At 43.2% G+C, this 16939-nt stretch overlaps 1 protein-coding gene across 2 annotated transcripts in view; it reads left to right on the plus strand.

Annotated features, from left to right (window-relative positions):
• The first annotated feature begins 1706 nt into the window (after nucleotides 1–1706).
• The window catches only part of LOC126237373 (uncharacterized), a 786945-nt gene continuing 771712 nt past the window's right edge, over nucleotides 1707–16939 (plus strand). For both annotated transcript variants that reach the window (XM_049947458.1, XM_049947457.1), the window contains exon 1: nucleotides 1707–1797. The gene's annotated coding sequence lies outside the window, so the exon portion shown is untranslated. The remainder of the gene's footprint in view (nucleotides 1798–16939) is intronic.

Here is a 16939-nt window from a genome sequence, read left to right on the forward strand (position 1 = left end):
ATCCTGCCTCGGGCATGGATGTTTGTGATGCCCTTAGGTTAGTTAGGTTTAACTAGTTCTAAGTTCTAGGGGACTAATGACCTCAGCAGTTGAGTCCCATAGTGGTTCAAATGGCTCTGAGTACTATGGGACTCAACTGCTGTGGTTATCAGTCCCCTAGAACTTAGAACTACTTAAACCTAACTAACCTAAGGACATCACACACATCCATGCCCGAGGCAGGATTCGAACCTGCGACCGTAGCAGTCGCACGGCACCGGACTGCGCGCCTAGAACCGCGAGACCACCGCGGCCGGCTGTCCCATAGTGCTCAGAGCCATTTGATATACGCAGATCGCATGGATACGGTGATATTAGTAACCCCAGATCACAGCAGTGCAGACAGCTGTACCAGACAACTGTGCTAGGAAGTACCACGATAGTCCCCTCGCAGTCAAGAAATATCTCACCGATTATTGCGCGACTGGATATTGTAAATCACACAGCCACCCGTTGAGGATGGAGATACTTCTCGATAGCGAAATGCGGATTCTCAGTGCCCCAAATGCGCCAATTTTGCTTATTGACGAACCCATCAAAATGAAAGTGGGCTTCGTCACTAAACCAAACCATATAATTTTCATCGTGCCCCGCGGCCAACCGTGCACGTTCTAAAGCAAACCGTTCGTGAAGGTTTTGGAAAGTGACCTCGATTTGGACAAGATGTGGTTCATGCAAGACGGAGCTCTACCCCATGGAAGCAGGAGTGTTTCATGTCCTGGAGCACCGCATTCTGGCTCTGCGGTATCCAGAGGCCAGTGGCTTGGGCATCGATTAGCGGCCATATTCTCCAGATCAGGACATATACGACTCCTTTTTTGTTGGGCTGTATTAAAGACAAGGTGTACAGTAATAGCCAAAAAACCATTGCTGAGCTGAAAACAGCCGTTCAGAAGGTCATCGACAGCATCGATGTTCCGACACTTCCGCGGGTCATGTAGAATTTCGCTATTCGTCTGCGGTACATCATCGCCAATGATGGCAGGCATATCGAACATGTCATAATCTAAGTCTGTGTATCTGTAGTGACGTCGTTTACATGTTGAATGGGGTGTGCGTACGCCGTAGTTTGTAACGAATTTACGTTTTTTTCATGTAGTTCAACAATTGTCACCCTCTACAAACACAAGATAGGGCAAATCTTGCACACGCGCCCCTTCTAATAGGACACGCCACGTGATAACAGGCACATTAATGTCTCAGCAATGATGCACCATTTCTAATGCCATGTGTTTGTTGCTCGTTGCTGTCGGTTTTGTTTTTAAAATAGCACTGATCACTTTTCTCTTTGTCAAAAATAACGCAATGTTTCAAAGCAATGCAAATTTTACAAATAAAAGTGACTCGTTCTTTTAAAAGGAAAGTTTATTTAAAAAAGAAAAAAATTTAGCACAGTTGCTGTTGCCTATTGATATTTCGGTTTTTTATCAGTAAAAAGAAAAATCACCTGCTATAACCGAAACCAAACAAATACCGAGCAATACCGCTTATTCAGAACTAAAATAGCGGTATCGGCAATAATCGGTCGGATTTTCCCGCCCGTACGCAGAAGGCAGCCCGTGAGCGGGGAATAGCGGCACTTCGAGGAACTGACGGAGCGCCAGGTCCCGTCATCAGCTTCCGCTGGGTGCTTCCTGCACTCTTATCACAGTAGCGACGTGTAAGGAGTTCTGTTTACCGTCACACGGGGGCAGACGTTCTAACTTCTCGCCCGTGCAATGAAAGCGGACGGCCGCCAGGAACACGCAGCATACTGAGGTACGTCGCACGGCAGCAGCGCCACACACACGCATGCATGCAAATTAGGTGTGACTTATACTGTGCCCAACGGATCGCGACAGTTTCTTGCAACTGGCAAAATTACGTCTGACAATGTGCACTGGCGAGTGTAAGAAGTAAGATGTAGTCTTCAGAGACGCGAAACTACAGGAGCTTTTCCTTCGGATTACAATCTAGCTAAACCAACTTACGGAACGCTCTGCTACTATGGTCGCAGGTTCGAATCCAGCCTCGGGCATGGATGTGTGTAACGTCCTTAGTTAGGTTTGGTTCAAATGGCTCTGAGCACTATGGGACTTAACAGCTATGGTCATCAGTCCCCTAGAACTTAGAACTACCTAAACCTAACTAACCTAAGGACATCACACAACACCCAGTCATCACGAGGCATAGAAAATCCCTGACCCCGCCGGGAAATGAACGCTACCGCACGACCACGAGCTGCGGACTTAGTTAGGTTTAAGTAGTTCTAAGTCTATGGGACTGATGACCTCAGATGTCAAGTCCCATAGTGTTCAGAGCCATTTTTTAAATCGACTTATGTGAACATGCCAGCAACTACGGCCCCTACTAATCCAGACTGTGTACCAAAAATAAATTATTTTAAGTTACAAGTTACAGAATAGTGTCTTAGGTTGGGCCTTGTCCCGCTATCTCTACCGTGACCGCAACGTCGTCGTTAGACGGTAATACCATTTAGTGAAAAGCCGTCAGAAACGTGATGATAATTTCAGAACTACCCCAATGGAAGCTTATAGTGTGTAAGCAGCAACTGTTTAGAGTGTGCCACAGAGGTTTAGGGGCTATCCAGACGAACGATTTGATATTGGGCGCTCACAGTCAATCAAGCTGGGAAATAACCTCAAATTGACCGTCAAAATCTACCAGAGCTATAATAGCGCATGCGCACCGCACGAAATCTTCTCTTTCACTTACGCCACAGACTTAGTGAGCTATTAGGTTGACTTTTTAATCGAATCACTCCCGTGAGAGTACACTCCGTCTTCAGGCCACGAGTGGCCTACCGGGACCATCCGACCGCCGTGTCATCCTCAATGGAGGATGCGGATAGGAGGGGCGTGGGGTCAGCATACCGCTCTCCCGGTCGTTATGATGGTATTCTTGACCGAAGCCGCTATTATTCGGTCGAGTAGTTCCTCAATTGGCATCACGAGACTGTGTGCAGAGAGTAATGATAGAAAAAAGACTTTTGTAAGCGCTGTGCAAAAACCAATTACGTTTGCCACTTAAACACTATAACCACAGTAATTTAGTGTTAAGAGGGCCACAGAAACAAAACGATTAAATTGTTGATTTTATGCTGTTGATGTTCACAATATTGTGTGGTAAAATTATACAGACGTCAATTTTACATTCTGTAATAGCAATAACAAGGAATTCCTAACACTGAAGCACGATTTTTGCCAAAATCTCTCACAACGCGCAACGCTGTAGCGTAGGTTGCTTCTGTAGGCCAGTTTGAGGCTGCTTCCCCGGTTGATAAACCACACGCGTCCTGTGTCATTGTGCTCGTCTCGACTTTACCTTCAGCGCTTTGCTACGCTGTAAACAATCATCCTTTGCATCTTGAGTACAGGGTGCCCCTGGAGGTATGGTCAGTATTCGTCGGTGTGACAGGAACGATCGTTCGAAGGAAAAAAGTCAATAAACATGGGCTCTAAACCGCCTACATTAAGAACTATGAGTACTTCCTCAACTTCGGTATTGTAAAGCAAATCTCTTCTACTGCAAGCTCTTTGCTTTCCACATTTTGTGAAATGGTGGTATGGACTAAAACAAGAAAAAGTGTCCGGTAAGCATACGCACTGAAGAGCATAACTTAAGAGCTATGGGCACTTGTTCATCTCCGCTACTGTAAAACGTATCTTTTCTACTGAACATGCTCATAGCTCTTAAGGTATAACTTTTTCGAGCCCATAACCACTAAAGATTTTTCTTCTTGTTGTAGTCGATACTAACTCCTCTCAAAATATGGAAAGCAAAGAACCTGCAGTAGAAGAGATTTGTTTCACACTACAGATGAAGAAATACTCATAGCTCTTACGGTGTGCATTTTAGAGACCATGTTTACTGGACTTTTTTTCCTTCGAATGATCACCCTTGTCGTGTCATTGAATACTGACCATCCCTCCGGGAAAAGAATACTGACCATTCCTCAAGCGAATATTGTCCTTAATAGAAAACTCTCGTGTCTCAAGAATAGGTTAATGTTTTATAGAATACTAAAAAATTCAAATAAAATCAGTTTTAAGTCATACTAATTTAAATAGATATTAATTCCTAAATTAACGTAACAAAATCTGCTCCAAATTATTATTCGGTAACTTTAGGGTATTTATGACCTAATTCAATAGCTGGCCGGAGTGGCCGTGCGGTTCTAGGCGCTACAGTCTGGGACCGAGCGACCGCTCCGGTCGCAGGTTCGAATCCTGCCTCGGGCATGGCTGTGTGTGATGTCCTTAGGTTAGTTAGTTCTGAGTTCTAGGCGACTGATGACCTCATAAGTTAAGTCGCATAGTGCTCAGAGCCATTTTTTGAGCCTAATTCAATAAGGTATCGGATTTTGTTCAAAATGTTCAAATGTGTGTGAAATCTTATGGGACTTAACTGCTAAGGTCATCAGTCCCTAAATAGTGTGTAACACTATTTAACCTAAATCATCCTAAGGACAAACACACACATCCATGCCCGAGGGAGGACTCGAACCTCCGCCGGGACCAACCGCACAGTCCATGACTGCAGCGCCTCAGCCCGCTCGGCTAATCCCACGCGGCTCGGATTTTGTAAAACATCTGTTGTCCTCAGGGTTTAGGACATCTTAATACCATTTCCGTTTTCAGTTAGGTTCACTACATTGCAATATTTTGTACCTGTCATCTCGAGAATGTAAACAGGACGTTATTATTCAATAATCTTGACAACATATGTTTATAGAAGAAAAATCCGCTTCCGTTGCCAATAACTTTCTTAATTTATTCTACGACCGGTCTCTAAACTGGCTTCATCGCCAGGTGTCACCAATGTCACGAAACAATTCTGGGAACAAATGTGTGGCGGTCGGGACAGTCAGTCATGGGAGGTCACACCCACTCCAAATGAGCGCATGCTGGCGTCGGACCAGCAACCATAGCGCTCTTTACAGTCTTCTATTAGGAGTAGCCCAACTGGTGACGAGCGTGTCAGCACTACCAATAGAGACGCCAGTTGAGTAGCGAGTTGTTTGATTCCGATCCGTCAATCAACTCGAATGAGAGTGTCCGCACGTTCTAACATTGCTGGAGTCATAGCTGTGTGCCGCTAGCCGACATACGAGAGATTGGATGGGTTTGCTCCACCTTGTTGCCATGATGATAGACGCCACGTCAAACGACTCACAGTGCTTTTGTTCACTGCCAGGTCACCGTAGACATTGTGCAAGCGCCTATGAATATCTGGTTTTCCGCCAAAAGAAACTCAATGACAGCTCTCTGCTAGGAACGCACCCCCGTTACAGATGCCACATTGAAGGCTACTTACAGCGCCGCCACCTATTGGATCTTCGTGAAACTATAGGGGCTGAAGCGAGAGATGTCCCACAACAAATTCCGCATTTTTTTTCAACCGAAACTGGCCGAGAAAAAAATTATGTTGTGTTACTTATTGAACGTCCCTCGTATTTATATCTTATGAGGACTTTCGCTCAAGCGTTAGAAACCGAAGCATGAAATGGACAAATTATAAAGTTTGTGTCGTTCGTGTTCGCTCTGAATTTAGTTGTATACCAAGAACTCAAATGGAAAACCATTACCAAGGAAAGAAGGAAAAACTGAAACCTGAAAAGTGGAAGGAGTATACAGAGGGGCTGTACAAGGGAAATGGAAGGAGATGGAGATGAAGTGAGATGGGAGATTCGATACGATACAGCGAGAAGAATTTGACAGATCACTGAAAGACGTAAGTCGAAACAAGGCCCCTGGAGTAAACGACATTCTCTCGCAACTAATGACATCCTTGGAATAGCCAGTCATGAGAAAACTATTTGACCTGGTGGGCATCATGTATGAAACAGGAATAATACCCTCGGACCTGTCCAAAAGAACAGACACCGCGAGAAATCCGCAGCTGTGATACAGAATATGTAAACTGACGGTGGAGAGGAGAGAAAGGGGTGGGAAGTCAAGGGGAAGAACTAATGATATTAGCTGCACCGGACTTGCGGAATCAGCGGTGACGAGTGGAAATGTGTGCCGGAGGGAGTCGACCGCGGAATCTTTTGCTTTCTAGGCAGTGCCAGTAACCACTGCGCCATCCGGACACAGTGTTTATCGCAAATGCGCTGACTGTCTCAGTACGCTACCCTGGCAGAGCCACACTCCCACCTAGCGGATAGATGGCGCTAGGTAGGAGTGTGGGTCGGCCGGGGTAGCGTGCTGAGACAGTCAGCGCATTTGCGATAAACACTGTGTCCGGATGGCGCAGTGGTTACTGGCACTGCCTAGAAAGCAAAAGATCCCGGATTTGAGTCCCAGTCTGGCACATACTTCCACTGATTGCCCGTAATTCCGCATGAAGTCGCGGTGCAGCTGATATCATTAGTTTCTTCCCTTCACTTTCTTTTCTCCCCCATTCTACTTTCAATTTGCATACTAACAAGGGAACCTCCCCATCGCACCCCCCTCAGATTTACTTATAAGTTGGCAGAGTGGATAGGCCTTGAAAAACTGAACACAGATCAGTCGAGAAAACAGGAAGAAGTTATGTGGAACTATGAAAAAAATTAGCAAAATATACGAACTGAGTAGTCCACGTACAACATATACTAACTCAAGGGCAATGTGCAGTCGGAAGCGCCGTGGTCCTGTGGTTAGCGTGAGCAGCTCTGGAGTGAAAGGTCCTTGGTTCAAGTCTTCCCTCGACTGAAAATTTTAATTTTTTGTTTCCAGACAATTATTATCTGTCAGTCTGTCTGTCCGATGCGATCACTTTTTTGGGAGTGATAGTCACATCCACAAGAAAACCTAAATCGGGCAAGGTAGAAGAATCTTTTTATCCATTCGCCAAGTGTACAAGTTAGGTGGGTCGACAACATATTACTGTCATGTGACGCACATGCCGTCAACAGTATCGTATAGAATATATCAGACGTGTTTTCCTGTGGAGGAATCGGTTGACCTATGACCTTGCGATGAAATGTTTTCAGTTCCCATTGGAGAGGCACGTCCTTTCGTCTACTAATCGCACGGTTTTGCGGTGCGGTCGCAAAACACAGACACTAAACTTATTACAGTGAACAGAGACGTCAGTGCAAGAACGGACAGATAATAACTTTGCGAAAATAAAGAAAGTAAATTTTTCACTCGGGGGAGGACTTGAACCATGGACCTCTCATTCCGCAGCTGCTCACGCTAACCACAGGACCACGGCGCTCCTATCTGTACATTACCCTTGAAGTTGCATATGTTACACGTGGACTACTCAGTTCGTATATTTTGCTAATTTTTTTCATAGTTCCACACAACTTCTTCCTGTTTTCTCGATTGATCTGTGTCAAGTTTTTCAAGGCCTATCCACTGTTCCAACTTATAGCTAAATCTGAGGGGGGTGCGATGGGGAGGTTCCCTTGTAAGCTTAATGAGTCATTTTTGCAAAATACTGACACGAATTATTCGGAAAACAATGAAAAAGCTTGTAGGAGACCTCGCGGAAGATTAGGATGGGCTCTGGAGAAATGCAGGAACATGCGAGGCTCTACTGACCCTACAACTTTGCTTGGAAGATAAGAAAAGGCAGAGCTACATTTACAGCATTTGTAGACTCAGAGAATTGACTAGACTACACTCTTCGAAATTCTGAAGGAAGCAGGGATCAAACTCAGAGAGAAAAGGTTATTCACAACTGGCAAAGAAACCAGACGGCAGTTAGAGTCTAAGGACGTGAAAGGGAAATAGTGGTTGAGAAGGGAGTGAGAACAGGTCCTAGTCTATCCTCGATGTCACTGAGCAAGGACTACAGGAAACCAAGGCCCATTTTGGAAATGGAATTTAAGATTATGCAGAGAAAATAAAAACTTTGAAATTAGCCAATGACAATGTAATTCTGTCAGAGACTGCAAAGGTCCTCGAAGAGCTGCTGAATGAAATGGACATCGTCTCGAAAGGAGAACATAAGACGAACATCAACAAATGCAAAACAAGTATAATCGAATGTGTTCGAAACAAATCAGGTGATGTTTTATTGATAGCAGAATCGATTTCCGATCACATGGTGATCCTCTTCAGTGCTCTACAAATTAAACTCAGACACTGGAATCAAGTTATCAATAACCAAAACTGAGACGCGATCACAATATTATTGTTGTTATTGTGATCGCTTCTCAGTTTTGGTTATTGATAACTTGATTCCAGTGTCTGAGTTTAATTTGTACAGCACTAAAGATGATCACCATGTGATCTAAAATCGATTCTGCTATCAATAAAACATCAATATTACGGCCAACGCTGGCCTTTTTAATTTAACAAATATGGTCGTTGTGCACACAGCACTCCATGGAGTCGCCAATCAAAAACGCCTTTGTTTTAATGATATCCACTCCAAATCCTGAATCTTGTCAGTGACACTCTCTCCCCTATTTTGAGATAATGCAATACGTACTGCTCTTCTTTGAAGTTTGTCGATGTACTCCGTTAATCTGATCTCGTAAAGGTCTCAGACCGCGCAGCAGCACTCCAAAAGAGGACGGACAAGCGTAGTGTAGGCAGTCTCTTTAGCAGATCTGTTCCATTTTCTACGTGTTCTGCCAATAAAAGCCGGCCGAAGTGGCCGTGCGGTTAAAGGCGCTACAGTCTGGAACCGCAAGACCTCTACGGTCGCAGGTTCGAATCCTGCCTCGGGCATGGATGTTTGTGATGTCCTTAGGTTAGTTAGGTTTAACTAGTTCTAAGTTCTAGGGGACTAATGACCTCAGCAGTTGAGTCCCATAGTGCTCAGAGCCATTTGAACCATTTTGAGCCAATAAAACACAGTCTCTGGTTTTCCTTCCCCACAAAATTTTCTATGTGTTCTTTCCATTTGAAGTTGTTCGTAATAGTAATTTCTAGATTTTTGTTGATTTTGCGGCCTTCAGATTTGCCTGATTCATCGTGTAACCGAATTTAACGGATTCCTTTTAGCGCTCATTTGGATTACCCCACACTTTTCGTTATTTAGGGTCAATTGGCAATTTTTGCATCATTCAGATATCGTTTCTAAATCGTTTTCCGATTTGTTACGATGTTCTGATGACTTTACTAGACGATAAACGACGGCGTCATCTGCAACAACGTAGTACTTCTGCTCAGATTGTCTCCTAAATCATTTATATAGATAAGAAACAGCAGAGGGGCTATAACATTAGCTTGGGGAACGCCAGAAATCACTTCTGTTTTGCTCGATGACTTTCCGTCAATTACTACGCACTGTGACCTCTGACAGGAAATCACGAATCCAATTACATAACTGAGACGATATTCCATAATCACGCAATTTCATTACACGTCGCTTGCGTGGTACAGTATCTGAAGCCTTCTGGAACTCTATAAATAAGGAATCAATCTCTTTTGTTTAGTTTTGTGTTCAATAAACCAATAAAAAATGTTATGAAACTAGGCACTGTACTAATAGATATCATTTACAACTTACCAAGATAATCTTATGAATAAAGAATATTTTATTAAACATTGATGCTTTATTGATAGCAGAATCGATTTTCGATCACATGGTGATCATCTTCAGTGCTGTACAAATTAAACTCAGACACTGGTATCAAGTTATCAATAAACAAAACTGAGATGCGATCACAATAACAATAATATTGTGATCGCGTCTCAGTTTTGGTTATTGATAACTTGATTCCAGTGTCTGAGTTTAATTTGTACAGCACTGAAGATGATCACCATGTGATCGAAAATCGATTCTGCTATCAATAAAACATCACCTGATTTGTTTCGAACACATTCCATTATACTTGTTTTGCTTTTGCTGATGTTCATCTTATGTTCTCCTTTCGAGACGATGTCCATTTCATTCAGCATTAAACATGAGTTATCTGTAACATGAGGTTCTCCAAACTGTCACGAATTCGTAAGACATTAAATTTGTTTGACATAGAAATGTCTTGTTTCAAGGACTAGTCCCTTGTTATACGCAAATTGTGCGGAAATGTGTCAGTAGGAGTATACATATAAAGATATCCATATAGAAATTTATTCTAAAACTCGGTTCGAACGGGCCTTGGAAGGCCCAACGGGACCGACTGGCCGCCATGTCATCCTCAGCCCACAGGCGTCACTGGATGCGGATATGGAGGGGCGTGTGGTCGGCACACCGCTCTCCCGACCGTATGTCAGTTTCCGAGACCGGAGCCGCTACTTCTCAGTCAAGTAGCTCCTCAGTTTGCCTCACAAGGGCTGAGTGCACCCCGCTTACCAAGAGCGCTCGGCAGACCGGATGGTCACCCATCCAAGTGCTAGCCCAACCCGACAGAGCTTAACTTCGGTGATCTGACGGGAACCGGCGTCAGCACTGCGGCGAGGCTGTTGGACTAGCAAATTATTCATGTCTCAATTTTATTAATAAAGTTGTAAATTCACAAAAACCAAAAATCTGTCAACAGAGGGAGAATAATGCAGGAATTATCAAGCATGCACTTCTGCAATATCTTGTATTCCATCATTAGGCCTATGGGGTACTGAAAGTAGTAAGAAGACTTTTATTAAGATTTCGTGACTGATTTTCGATCTGTCTGCTTAGCGATCTATCGAAAAAGAAGCAAAATGCTGGTCCCAGCGATAATGTAACCGACAAAGCATTTGCTCTGAACCCCAACTTTATGAGTGTAATGTCATTCATGTGAAAGTAGCGAAAGTTTTCAAAATGTTTGCGAAGCGTATAACCTGGTGCAGACTTGGGTATCAGCCCGGTTTTCTTTTAGTGTAATATGGTAAACTGCCTAAAAACGCATCCAGGCTGGCTGGCACACCAATCCTCGTCGTTAATCCCCCAGATGGACTCGATTCGGGACCGGTGAACCACCTTGTACCGGAAGCGCGGCGTTTTAGCGTGCACAGCTACTTTTTTTATGGAGTCTTCCTGGCGCCCAAAGGAAGGCGGGGGGGTGGGGTGGGGGGGAGTAGAGCAGGCAGGGGTCGCAACCTGAGGTCTGGCCACAATCCCGTTCCCTCCATCGGGAACGAAGGAAGGTGCAGGGAAAATGATGCACTTCAAGGAGACAAAGTTTATTTATTTATTCATTGATTTTTCTTCTTCTTTTTCTTTTTTATGTTTTATTTTATTACCATCGAACGTATCAGGAGACCGACGTAGCTGAGGAGAACAATCCACTGACCAGAGAATAATCAGTACCCAGTCAGGAAAATGCGTCGATCAACTTCGCATTGGGTAACACCTCAACTCAGGAGTGCGTTAAGAAAGACACTGCAAAGCAAATTAGAGAAAAATTGTCTGTATTTGGGACTGCACAATGTCGTCCATTACGGAAGCGCCAAAAATCGAGGACATTTTTCTCGCTATCAGCAAACAAGTAGTGAACTGCGTGTCTACAGACCCACTTCACGGAGTTCGTCTTCGTTTGTGCGACGTATCTCGAGTCCGGATAGAGGAGCAGGTCAGGAGGTATCTGATGGGGAGTCGTACCTGTAGTTATTGGTAGCATCTGTCTCACCAAGAACCAGAGACCTACCGCCGCTCGTCTGTGTCCAGAACATCATAGCCGACGCATAGTGGTGTGTCTGCAAAGTGAATCGCGTGAAGGAGTGACCATTGACCGTAAGATACCATGCAGACCGGGCGACAGTTGCAAGGTAAGGAGCGCACACCGATTGCCAAACGGCACGCCAGTCGACCTGGGAACACTTCACTTCAACCACATCCGGTGAGCTGTTCCGCTGAAAAAAGCCACAGGTTGCCTTCTTGGCCATCAAGCACGTTGGCAGTTTCGCAAAACGGACGTAGCTCAGTTCAAGGAAAAAATGGTGGAAGCAAAAGATGGGCGGGACGTCTGAAAGCTGAACAGGGGCAGATAGAAAGCGTGGTGCAAGGGCGTTCAGCAACAGGTCAGTCAGGCGCATGGGACAACGGCGCCACAACATCATCGGAGAGCTAATCTGGGCAGGTCAAACACCCAACTACCCTTACTATAGAAATTGCTCTTTGTAAAAATTTTGCGTAAGACTTTTCATCTTTGACACTTTTTTGACTCAGTTCTACTATTATTACAAAATTATACACATAAACAAATAGTACTACAATTATAAAAAATTACTAGATGTTTTGATTTTAAGTTTAGTTAGACACATTCAGGCAATGTTAGTCAGTAGTATCGGTGTAAAGCTCACTTTGGATATCCTGTGTGTTAAATGAAGCCTGGCCTCAGGCTGGGCCTCGCTAGCTGAGACGGGCAGCCAGAACAAGGAGTAGGTAACAGCACTAGAGGGAGACACTGAGAGCCGTCCAAAAATGTGCTCCTACTGCTGGAATAGCTGAGACTTGGCGACATCACAGAAAGTCTTTGGCAACTCAGTGATCGTCAACTTACTTCCAGGAATGGAGCTGAATTATACTTCCAAATTCACTATATATTTTTTTTTTTTGAAAGTTTGATGAAACATTCTTATGTAATAAGTGGTAATGAGTACGGAAATTTAATTTTTTGACTATAAGCTGATCATTTTACGATTAAATTTTCTTTTCATTATGTGAGCAATCTACCTTTCTTTTCTCTATTGGTCGCTAGTGCAGCAGTGAGAGAAAGGTCATATCATCGATGTCTCACGAGCCGTGCGCTTTAGTGCTCGTTTGCTGTTATGAATGCACCTCTGGCCATACGACCGATTCTCGCTGGAAACTTTATATACGTATATCAAATCGGTTATTTTTGCTTCGTTCCCTAACACATCTGAAACCGATAGCATTGGAAACTTAAGCGAACCTCTGAGTGCGTACTGCTGTTTTTGTATTGACTGGGCAAGCAGCTTTCGATAATCATCAGATGACTGATGGAATGTGCTACATTTAATCAATCCTCCGTTGCTCCGGCGGATGACACTTGTCGTCCACGTGATTTTTCCGCTCTCTTTTTGTCTGATTGGACTGGATTGAGTTCGCTCCATTTTCAGTACCTTTCCATCGGCTAGCTTCAGCCACCACTGGATTTTAGTTCCGCAGGGTTGCACTCCTGTCGAAACATTATTATAGTTTGGAGGACACTGGTCATTCGCACGAGCATTACTGTTACAATGTGAATCAAAGTAAGTGTATGTTACTTAACTTCTTTCCTAAATCCAATCCTATTTTCATGTGAGTAATTTTAGGCGCATCGAAATCAATTACAGTTTTTATCTAGAATATTTAACTACGAAAAGCAAATATTCTATATACTTTTAGTTTGTGAAATAAATGTCAAAGGTAAAAAAAAAACCCTAGGACAGAGTTTAGCGAAGATGTGCATGTATTGCTGGAGTGGTTCAATGAGATGAGTGATGAAGACCCTGACAGTGATATTAGCGACTCAGAGAACCAGGATTATGTGCATGAAAGTGGTCATGATTCAGAAACAGAACAATAAGTGTCAGAAAATGATGAATATAAGTCACAGGAATAACTAATTCAAGAGGACCTATTTCTTTTAGGAAAAATTGGAAGAGATAAATGTATGAAAAGTAATTATCCTACCGCAGTTAGAACGAGATCTTATAATACTATTACGCGGTCACCTGGGCGCAAAAATGAAGCTCATATAACAAAGACAAAAACAATTGTGAAGCCATTTTCGGATGAAAATAAAATACGCATTATTGCAACGTATACTAATATTTACAACAATGAAAGTCCTTGTAACTTATCTAGTGAAAGGAATGCTAAAGAAACAAATGTTATAAAGATCAGTGCTTTGTAACATCTGCACGTATCTCTGAGAATTTCTAGAAAGAGTTTGTCGAAGTTGTGGGATGAACCAAAGTCCAATGGATTTTTTTTTTCTTTATTGTATTTCAATTCCCCATTGGGGCGGGCGTCCAATGGACATGAATCGTGACACTTAAGCATGAATGAAAGTCCTTGCATTTCTGGGTGCACTTGAGATGTCTGATGTTCGATAGTATCCTTGACAGAGGTGTTTGAAGAAATAATGACAAGTTGGCTGTTGTCATGGAGGTACGAGGTGCATTCAAGTTCTAAGGCCTCCGATTTTTTTTCTCCGGACTGGAAAGAGATAGAAACATGCGCATTGTTTTAAAATGAGGCCGCGTTCATTGTCAATACGTCCCAGAGATGGCAGCACAGTACGGCAGATGGAATTTTGCCGCCAGCGGCGAGAATGAGATCTGTTTTAAATACTTCAAATGGCGACGTTTTCCTTACTTGAACACCGTGCAATCATTCGTTTTTTGAATTTGCGTGGTGTGAAACCAATTGAAATTCATCGACAGTTGAAGGAGACATGTGGTGATAGAGTTATGGATGTATCGAAAATGCTTTCGTGGGTGCGACAGTTTAATGAAGGCAGAACATTGTGTGACAACAAACCGAGACAACCTCGGGCTCGCACAAGCCGGTCTGATGACATGATCGAGAAAATGGAGAGAATTGTCTTGGGGGATCGCCGAATGACTGTTGAACAGATCGCCTCCAGAGTTGGCATTTCTGTGCGTTCTGTGCACACAATCCTGCATGACGACCTGAAAATGCGAAAAGTGTCATCCAGGTGGGTGCCACGAATGCTGACGGACGACCACATGGCTGCCCGTGTGGCATGTTGCCGACCAATGTTGACGCGCCACGACAGCATGAATGGGACTTTCTTTTCGTCGGTTGTGACAATGGATGAGACGTGGATGCCATTTTTCAATCCAGAAACAAAGGGCCAGTCAGCTCAATGGAAGCACACAGATTCACTGCCACCAAAAAAATTTCGGGTAACCGCCAGTGCTGAAAAAATGATGGTGTCCATGTTCTGGGACAGCGAGGGCGTAATCCTTACCCATTGCGTTCCAAAGTGCACTATGGTAATAGGTGCATCCTATGAAAATGTTTTGAAGAACAAATTCCTTCCTGCACTGCAACAAAAACGTCCGGGAAGGGCTGCGCGTGTGCTGTTTCACCAAGACAACGCACCCGCACATCGAGCTAACGTTACGCAACAGTTTCTTCGTGATAACTTTGAAGTGATTCCTCACGCTCCCTACTCACCTGACCTGGCTTCTAGTGACTTTTGGCTTTTTCCAACAATGAAAGACACTCTCCGTGGCCGCACATTCAGCAGCCGTGCTGCTATTGCCTCAGCGATTTTCCAGTGGTCAAAACAGACTCCTAAAGAAGCCTTCGCCGCTGCCATGGAATCATGGCGTCAGCGTTGTGAAAAATGTGTACGTCTGCAGGGCGATTACGTCGAGAAGTAACGCCAGTTTCATGGATTTCGGGTGAGTAGTTAACTAGAAAAAAAATCGGAGGCCTTAGAACTTGAATGCACCTCGTACTAGTACTATTTTTGAAAAGTTAACAAATGTAATTATCACGTAGAGTATATCTTACTGTATTTGCGTATTAAGTGCATTATATTGATATTTAAATATCACACTTGTAAAATCATTCATATATACCTTTGAAAACGTCTAACTGTAGTGGATGACACCTGTCATCGGCGTGAGTGATAGTATCAGGAAATATTGCGCGAGTAGCGGAAGGTTAATTATTACTATGTTATTATCATTATTGTTACTATTAGTCATATGTATACAAGATTTTTATCTCACTTATTTTCAGTATGCTTTTAATGTGGTGCTGGAAAGACGGAAGCATTGAAAGTTAGCCACATGCAGTATCCGCATTTAGCCTGTTCATTTAATCTTCGGAACAAAACACCTAATCAGAAAAGTTGATAATGGACATTGGTAATGTAAATAGAAATCTACAACCACTTCTGACGGTTTCTAGTTGTAGCTGCAAAGACTACCATTTCACACCACGTTCCTCAACAATTTAAATTGTGCAGGGTGTACCATAATTAGTAGCGTAAACGTAAACAGTTGAAAGTACACGATACTAGAAGCAAAAAAGTCTCAGTACACATTGGGTTGAAAATGCATACCTTAAGAGCTACGAACAATTTTTCATCTTCGATACTGTGAAGCAAATCTCTTCTACCGCAGGCTCTTTGCTTTCCATATTTTGGGAAATGGTAATGTGCACCAAAACAAGAAAAAAATGTCTAGTAAACATGTGTTCTAAAATGCATACGTTAAGAGCTACGAGCACGTGCTCATCTTCGTTACTTGGAAACACAACTCTTCTAATGAACAATTGCTCGTAACTTTTAAGGTACGCATTTTAGAGCAGATTTTTACTGGATATTTTTTCTTGTTTTGGTCCATACTACTACTTTCCAAAATGTGGAAAGCAAAGAGTTTTCAGTGGAAGAGATTTGTTTCACAGTAACGAAGATGAAAAATTGCTCGTAGCTCTTAAGGTATGCATTTTCGACCCTATGTTTACTGAGACTTTTTTCCTTCTTGTATCGTCTACTTTCAACTGTATGCGTTTACGTCATTAATTATGATACACCCTGTATATAGTATGTGCTGGAACTAGTAAAAAGACATGAATACGTTTCCTTGAATAACTAGAATGGTTTACTGTGGTTTCATTTGCGTGCTTCTGGGAACGAATTTGTAGAGCAGTACTTTGCTCCGATCATTTTATAATTTTTGGTTGAAATGTGATTTCTCTTAACGGAACGAAATGTGAGAACTTCAGGGAATTTAAATAGCTAGGAGCCGAACGTGGTACGAAAGCTGGATGGTCTCGTCTGTTTACAACCATTGTCGACTGCCCTATTGTTAATATGAGCGTTTCTCATGACGTTATGAGAATCTTTCTACAATGAGAGAGCTATGTGAGCTTCGGTCAGAACGCAGACGTTGGAGAATTCCGCTTTTAGTCACATAGGGGACTAGACTAGCGCCAACTCATGAGTGCTTCAAGATGCCATTCAAAGAAACAATACCGACAATGAAATGTATAGGTTTTAAACAATTTCAGGGACCGCTGGGTAATCGCAGAATCGAGGAGT

The sequence above is a fragment of the Schistocerca nitens genome, chromosome 2, assembly GCF_023898315.1.
Source record: "Schistocerca nitens isolate TAMUIC-IGC-003100 chromosome 2, iqSchNite1.1, whole genome shotgun sequence".
Classification (NCBI taxonomy): domain Eukaryota; kingdom Metazoa; phylum Arthropoda; class Insecta; order Orthoptera; family Acrididae; genus Schistocerca; species Schistocerca nitens.